Raw genomic sequence first — 8985 nt, 5'->3', positions numbered from 1 at the left:
TGTTTTTTGCAGCTCGTTCTAGTCGCTTCCTGCAGCGAACTGAAAGAGGAGCAGAGATGTGTGTGCTTTGGGGACCTTTAACAGAATGTGGCTGGCAGAACGGGTATTGTATGTGGGGGATGAGGGCTGCAGTAGGTATCTCAGATAGGGGGGAGTGAGGCCTAAGAGGGTTTTATAATAAGCATCAACCAATGGGTCTTGCGACAGGTAAACAGAGATGACTGGTTTACAGAGTAGTATAGAGTGCAGTGATGTGTCCTATAAGGGGCATTGGTGGCAAATCTGATTGCCAAATGATAAAGAACTTCTAGCCACTCGAGAGCACCCTTACCTGCCGATCTATAAATTATGTCTCCGTAATCTAGCATGGGTAGGATGGTCATCTGAATCAGGGTTAGTTTGGCTGGTGGGGTGAAAGAGGAGCAATTACGATAGAGGAAACCAAGTCTAGATTTAACCTTAGCCTGTAGCTTTGATATGTGCTGAGTAAAGGAAAGGGTACCGTCTAGCCATACTCGCAAGTACTTGTATGAAGTGACTACCTCAAGCTCTAAACCCTCAGAAGTAGCAATCACACCGGTGGGGAGAGGGTGGATCCTTTGATCCTTTGATTGGGTGGACAACATGTCAGTTCATGCAGCAAGACCTCTGATAGTTTGGAGGACGTCCTCCGGAACTTGTCATAATTACGGTGTAAGTCTATGGAAGGGGGTGAGAAAAATGAGCCTCTTAGGTTTTGTATTGAAGTCAATGTACCCAGAGGAGGACGGAAACTAGCTTTCTTCTGGCTACACCATGGTACTACCCTACAGAGTGCTGTTGAGGCTACTGTAGACCTTCATTGCAAAACAGTGTGTTTTAATCAGTTATTTGGTGACTTGATAATATTTAGTATAGTTTTATCAAAAAAGGATAACATTTTAAATGTTTCACTATTTTTATTTTTATGAAATTCACTGAGGAGGATGGTCCTCCCCTTCCGCTGAGGAGCCTCCACTGGTGTACCGGAGCTTGTGTCCTCAAAAGTGACAACACCTCAGAAATGCATAACTATTTTTACCAGAAAGGTGAAATTTGAACTTTTTTCGGGGTGTGCAGCATTGCAAGTTATTGTTTATTGCCCTCTCAAGATAAATAGTTACTTTTGGGGATTACGTAGATTTTTGATTACATTTAGTTAAATTGTAAAAAAAAAAAAAAAAAAAAAATTGGGTTGGGGGTGTGTTACAGGCCCAATCAGAATGCATTCTAAGAAGGTCTCGAAATTGTGTTGTCAAACTGTAATAATTAGCTGGTGAAGGAAATAATTTTGTTAGGGGATTTCAATACTGATGTATGCAAAAAGGATAGTCCAACCCACAATGTATTTATGCACTTCTGTAGATCATTTGCTCTGACACAAATTATATAAGGTCCCACCAGGATATGTGAAACAGTGCAAAGTACGATTGATTTAATATTGGTGTCTGATAAATCCAAAATATCGCAGAGTGGGGTAATAGTATATGGAATCAGTGATTATGTTATAACATTTTGCACAAGGAGGGTTTTTAAACATATATTTAAGTGTCATAAAACTGTTAGATTCAGAGGACTCAAAAAATACTGTGTTGACATGTTTGGGGACCAAGTGGGTAAAATTGACTGGTCACCTGTGCTGGAAAGCGTAGGGGTAGACAGTGCCTGGGAAGCCTTTCATTGTAGATTCCTTGATGTGGTGAATGTGATGGCTCCCATTAGATGGGTCAGAGTAAAGCCGAGATCTAGACCTTGGTTTTATCATGAAATTCTAGAATCTATCCACCCAAGGAATAAAGCCTTTAATACATTTAAAAGCTCTCAAGAGCAGCCTGATTTTCTCCTATATACAGTTGAAGTCGGAAGTTTACATACACTTAGGTTGGAGTCATTAAAACTTGTTTATCAACCACTCCACAAATTCCTTGTTAACAAACTATAGTTTTGGCAAGTCGGTTAGGACATCTACTTTGTGCATGACACAAGTAATTTTTCCAACAATTGTTTACAGACAGATTATTTCACTTATAATTCACTGTATCACAATTCCAGTGGGTCAGAAGTTTACATACACTATGTTCACTGTGCCTTTAAACAGCTTGGAAAATTCCAGAAACTATGTAATGGCTTTAGAAGCTTCTGATAGGCTAATTGACATAATTTGAGTCAATTTGAGGTATACCTGTGGATGTATTTCAAGGCCTACCTTCAAACTCAGTGCCTCTTTGCTTGACATCATGGGAAAATCTAAAGAAATCAGCCAAGACTTCAAAAAAAGTCTGGTTTATCCTTGGGAGCAATTTCCAAATGCCTGAAGATACCACGTTCATCTGTACAAACAATAGTACGCAAGTACAAACACCATGGGACCACGCAGCCGTTATACCGCTCAGGAAGGAGATGCATTCTGTCTCCTAGAGATGAACATATTTTGGTGTGAAAAGTGCAAATCAATCCCAGAACAACAGCAAAGGAACATGTGAAGATGCTGGAGGAAACAGGTACAAAAGTATCTATATCCACAGTAAAACAAGTCTTATATCGACATAACCTGAAAGGCCGCTCAGCAAGGAAGAAGCCACTGCTCCAAAACCGCCATAAAAAAGCCAGACTACGGTTTGCAACTGCACATGGGGACAAAGATTGTAATTTTTGGAGAAATGTCCTCTGGTCTGATGAAACAAAAATAGAACTGTTTGGCCATAATGACCATCGTTATGTTTGGAGGAAAAAGGGGGAGGCTTGCAAGCTGAAGAACACCATCCCAACCGTGAAGCACAGGGGTGGCAGCATTATGTTGTGGGGGTGGTTTGCTGCAGGAGGGACTGGTGCACTTCACAAAATAGATGGCTTCATGAGGGAGGAAAATTGTGTGGATATAGTGAAGCAACATCTCAAGACGTCAGTCAGGAAGTTAACGCTTGGTCGCATATGGGTCTTCCAAATGGACAGTGACCCCAAGCATACATTCAAAGTTGTGGCAAAATGGCTTAAGGACAATGAAGTCAAGGTATTGGAGTGGCCATCACAAAGCCCTGACCTCAGTCCTATAGAAAATTTGTGGACAGAACTGAAAAAGCGTGTGTGAGCAAGGGGGCCTACAAACCTGACAAAGTTACACCAGCTCTGTCAGGAGGAATGGGCCAAAATTCACCCAACCTATTGAAGCTTGTGGAAGGCTACCCTAAATGTTTGACCAAAGTTAAACAATTTAAAAGCAATGCTACCAAATACTAATTGAGTGTATGTAAACTTCTGACCCACTGGGAATGTGATGAAAGAAATCAAAGCTGAAATAAATCATTCTCTCTACTATTATTCTGACATTTCACATTCTTAAAATAAAGTGGTGATCCTAACTGACCTAAGACAGGGAATTTTTACTCTGATTAAATGTCAGGAATGGTGAAAAACTGAGTTTAAATGTATGTGGCTAAGGTGTATGTGAACTTCTGACTTCAACTGTAAACGTCACAGAAATGAAGCACAGGGCAGGATGGATGTAGCTCAGAGGTGTTACTTTGCTGATAAAATCATTGAGATCAAAAATGATCCTAAAAAAGCCTTGGAAATCATTTAAGGAACTAGGCTGTAGTAGTACTACCAAAAACAAACTAAATGGTATTGGACTGAACGTTAGGGAGGAGATGGTATATGAAAAAGCAGAGATTGCCAATGAATTCAACTCTTTTTTTTCTGTTGCCAGCAAGCTGGTTAGCAAGCTGCACACAATATTTAGTGTGGAATTTTGTGTGGAATTGGTTTGTATGGAAACAACCAATTCAAGAAGTACTATGCCGAGTTAGGGGTTCATCTAAACTCTTTTTCTTTTGCAAAGGTAGCAACAGCTAAAATAGCCAGTATGCTAGCAGAGCTTCAATGTTTCAAAGCCACAGGCCTGGATAATATTCCTGCAAGGTTTCTTATAGATTCAAATTGCCCCTTGTTTTACGCATATCGTTAATCTCTCTCTTGAACAAGGCATCTTTCCCAGGGACATGAAACACACTAAAGTTACACCTCTGTTTAAGAAGGGGATGAAGTCTGACCCTGGGCATTATTGGCCTGTATTTATCCTCAGTATAACATCAAAGATCCTGGAGAGAGTTGTACATGAGCAAATTTATAGATATGTCAACAAACAAAGTCTAATGTATGATTTTCAGTCGGGTTTAAAAAAAACATACTCCACTGATTCATGCCTACTTTACTTGACTGACTTCATCAGGAAAGAGATTGATGAAGGAAATCTCTGTGGAATAGTACTGCTTGACCTATAGAAGGCCTTTGATACAGTTAACCACTGTCTCCTAATCTCCAAACTGGAGGCTCTGGAGGCACTGGGGTTAAACAGTATCCCTCTGGGCTGGGTAAAGTCCTATCTATCAGGTAGGGAGCAAGTAGTAGGTTAATTGTTCACTGTCTCAGGCAAAACCAATGAGTTGTGGCAATCCGCAGGGGAGTGTGCTTGGGCCTCTACTGTATTTACTGTATATTAACGATATGAAAGATGCTTGTTCTTGCCGTCTTTTCCTTTAAGCACGGATGACTCTACACTCCTCGTGTCTCACAAAAGTAAAACTATGCTGGAGAGCATACTTAGCACAGAGCTTACTAACATCAGCAAATGGCTTGGAGATAATAAGCTATCTCTGCACCTCAGTAAAACTGAGGCAATTATTTTTGGATCCAGACCTAAATTGAGTAGGTCCTCTGAAATCAGAGTGGAGTTAGGGGGTGAGTTGCTGACTACTAAAACCTCCGTGAGCTACCTGGGATGCATCCTTGATGGAAGCTTGGGAGGCGTGAGCATGGCCACTAAAGTGCTAGGGAAGGTTAATGCCAGTTTTTGGCTAGAAAGTCCAAGCTGCTTGATAAGGTCTCCATGAAAGTGCCTAGCCAATGCCCTCATTCAATGCCATTTAGACTACGCTAGTACTTCCTGGTTTGGTGGGTTATCTAAGCTCATGAAGGGGAGCTCCAGATAGCCCAGAATAAGCTGATCAGGGTAGTATTGAAGGTGAGTCCACGTACTTATATAGGCAGGAGCTGCTTTCAGGAACTAAACTGGCTGCCTGTTGAGGCTAGGGTGTCCCAGATTAGACTAGGTTTGGTTTACAGGAGTATTTATGGTCCTGTGCCCAGATATCTAACTGATTACTTTCCCCGTGTTCGGGATGCACACAATCACAGCACCAGATCAGGCGTTGCTGATGTGTGCTTATACAGGTTCAGGAGTAATGCTGGGAAAGGTACTTTCTTGTATACAGGAGCCTCAGAGTAGAATGAGTTGCCTCTGCCTATAAAAACAACGCCCTCTCTCGGCAGCTTTAAAAATAAAGTAAAAAACTGTTTGATGTCTTCTGTGCCCATATGAATGACCTCTATGATGTAACTGCAATGATGAGATTGATCTTCTTCTTAGTTTTTTGTTTTATTATCTCGTTGTCATACTGTGTTCAACCGTGTTCGATCTTGCCTAGCCATCTTGTTTTAAGAGGACCACAATGGAAATATGTCCCAGACTTTATCAATGATCTCTCTGTACTTTGCTCCATTCATCTTTCCCTTGATCCTGACTAGTCTCCCAGTCCCTGCCGCTGAAAAACATCCCCACAGCATGATGCTGTCAAAACCATGCTTCACCGTAGGGATGGTATAGGTGGTCATGTGACGAGCGGTGCCTGGGTTCCTCCAGACGTGACGCTTGTCCTTCAGGCCAAAGAATTACATTTTGGTTTCATCAGACCAGAGAATCTTGTTTATCATGGTCTGAGAGGCCTTTAGGTGCCTTTTGGGAAACTCCGAGCAGGCTGTCATGTGCCTTTTACTGAGGAGCGGCTTCCGTCTGGCCACTCTACCTTAAAGGCCTGATTGCTGGAGTGCTGCAGAGATGGTTGTCCTTCTGGAAGCTTCTCCCATCTCCACAGAGGAACTCTGGAGCTCTGTCAGAGTAACCATCGGGTTCTTGGTCACCTCCTTGACCAAGGGCCTTCTCTCCCGATTGCTCAGTTTGGCCAGGCGGCCAGCTCTAGGAAGAGTCTTCGTGGTTCCAAACTTCTTCCATTTAAGAATGATTTAGGCCACTGTGTTCTTGAGGACCTTAAATGCTGCAGAAATGTTTTGGTACCCTTCCCCAGATCTGTGCCTCGGAAACAATCCTGTCTCAGAGCTCTACTGACAATTCCTTCGACCTCATGGCTTGGTTTTTGCTCTGACATGCATTGTCAACTGTAGGACCTTATATAGACAGGTGTGTGCCTTCCAAATCATGTCCAATCAATTGAATTTACCACAGGTGGACTCCAATCAAGTTGTAGAAACATCTCAAGGATGATCAATGGAAACAGGATGCAGCTGAGCTCAATTTTGAGTCTCATAGCAAAGGGTCTGGATATGTTTGTAAATAAGCTATTTCTGTTTTTTATTTTCTATAAATTAGCAAAAAAATCTAAAAAACTGTCTTTGCTTTCTTATTATGGGGTATTGTGTGTAGATTGATGGATTAAAAAAAAATCTATTTTAGAATAAGGCTGTAACATAACAAAATGTGGAATAGGTCAAAGGGTATGAATACTTTCTGAAGACATTGTTTGTACTTATGCATCATTTTATGCATCTTATTCACTCACACACTTTATTCTAAGCCTCAGAATGGAGAACAATTGTATCAGCTCTGGTTCATGTTATTTGTTTGAAATATGAGTACAAATTTAGTATGCTTTTGAACTATTCTTTCCATTTGTTTCATTGTATGCAAATGTCCCTAATAACGCTCTGCTACAATACAACATCCAGAAAAACGCAAATGTACCAATGAGTACCTGTACTGATGAGCATTCTGTGGATTTTTTTAAATATACTGACAATATGATTTGTCTTAATGTTTCTAAACGTCTGCAAATAAGAAATTATTTGGATAATGTTTAAAACAGATCTAAAGATCTACACCAATAGGCTACAGCAGGATACTCTAATTGTGTTGACTTTCATTATGTCAATTGACGTCTTGACATTAGCTTTTTTGTTTTTGAGTTAACATGAACAGCCTTCCTAGGAGAGTCCAGAGTACCTGCAAAAGTTGTCTCACACAGGGGGGGTACTATTGAACTTGAGACCCTTTTTGATATTCCTGACAGTAAAAGGGGACAAGAACATTGACCAAATCACAGATGGTTTGGCTTGGCCGAAGACAATCAACTCTTTTAGTTGCAGACATGGTAAGTAGTATTGGATATGAAAATGTTGAGCATTTTCTAAAAATCCAAAAGAGAAGTAATGGGATGTATATTTGAATTTGCAGAGGTCTAAAGCAACAATTCAATAGACTTTCACAATCATTGTGATTTTGTTGTTTGTGGAGTCACATGCTCAAAAGGTAAAGTATTTTATTAATTTTCTATTCATGTGAAATGTATTTAAAGAAAATGTATTGATGCACTTGTACTGAATGCAGCAACTATTGCCATCTGATACCAAGTAGATGTTAATATTAACAGATGAAACTTAATCTGAACTGCTGGGGTCCTCAGCCGATAATGTATCGCAAATGAAAATGTAAGTTTGCCTTCAGTCTTTGTGCTTCCAGTGTCATGAGGGCATTTTTTCTCCTCACATTCAAAATATAAATAATTACAGTGCCTTCAGAAAGTATTCATACCCCTTGACTTCTTCCACAGTTTGTTGTTACAGCCTGAATTGAAAATGGATTACATATTTTTTTTTTATTCTCAATATCTACACACAATAGCCTATAATGACAAAGTGAAAACAGGTTTGTAGAAATGTTAACACATTTATTGAAAATTAAATACAGAAATATCTAATTTACCTAACTATTCACACCCCTGAGTCAATACATGCTAGAATAACCTTTGGCAGTGATTACAGCTTTATGGGTAAGTCTCTAAGACCTTGGCAGACCTGGATCGTGTAATATTTGCACATTATTATTTTTTTAATTCTGCAAGCTCTGTCAAGTTAGTTGTTGATTATTGCTAGACAGCCATTTTCAAGGCTTGCCATAGATTTTCAAGCCGATGTAAGACAAAACCTTAACTTGGCCACTCAGAAACATTCAATGTCGTCTTGGTAAGCAACTCCAGTTAGTTCTATTCTGTTTCCTTTTATCCCCAAGAACTCCCTAGTCCTTGCTGATGACAAGCATACCCATAATATGATGCAGCCACCACCATGCTTGAAAATATGAGTGGTACTCAGTGATGTGTTGTGTTGGATTTGCCCCAAACATAATGCATTTTATTCAGGACAAAAATGTAATTTCTTTGCCACATTTCTTGCAGTTTACTTTAGTGCCTTATTGCAAACAGGATGCATGTTTTGGAATATTTGTATTCTGTACAAGCTTCCTTTTTTTCACTCTGTCATTTAGGCTAGTATTCTTGAGTAACTACAATGTTGTTGATCCATCCTCAGATTTTTATCCTATCACAGCCATTAAACTCTGTAAATGTTTTAAAGTCACCATTGGCCTCATGGTGAAATCCCTGAGCGGTTTCCTTCCTCTCTGGCAACTGAGTTAGGAAGGATGCCTGTATCTTTGTAGTGATTGGGTGTATTGATACACCATCCAAAGTGTAATTTAATAACTTCACCATGCTCAAAGGGATTTCAGTGTCTGCTTTTTTTATCTACCAATCGGTAACCTTTTTTTGTGAGACATGCTTTTCATTAAAAAAAACATAATTACACTTTGACATTACAGGCTATTGTATGTAGGCCAGTGACACAATATCTAAATTTAATCCATTTTAAATTCAGGCTGTAACACAACAAAATGTGTAAAAGTCAAGGGGTGTGAGTACTTTCCGAAGGCACTGTATATTGTATTTCATGACTTTCAGATGGCACAAGAGATGTTCCTGACTATCTTGACAGGTTTTACAAATCAGGGTGGAATGGCTGGTATACACTTATTAAAGGTATGTCTAAAGTAGTAAACCAACT

Source organism: Salvelinus alpinus, chromosome 15 (genome assembly GCF_045679555.1).
Source record: "Salvelinus alpinus chromosome 15, SLU_Salpinus.1, whole genome shotgun sequence".
Taxonomy (NCBI): domain Eukaryota; kingdom Metazoa; phylum Chordata; class Actinopteri; order Salmoniformes; family Salmonidae; genus Salvelinus; species Salvelinus alpinus.
This window is presented reverse-complemented; position numbering follows the sequence as displayed.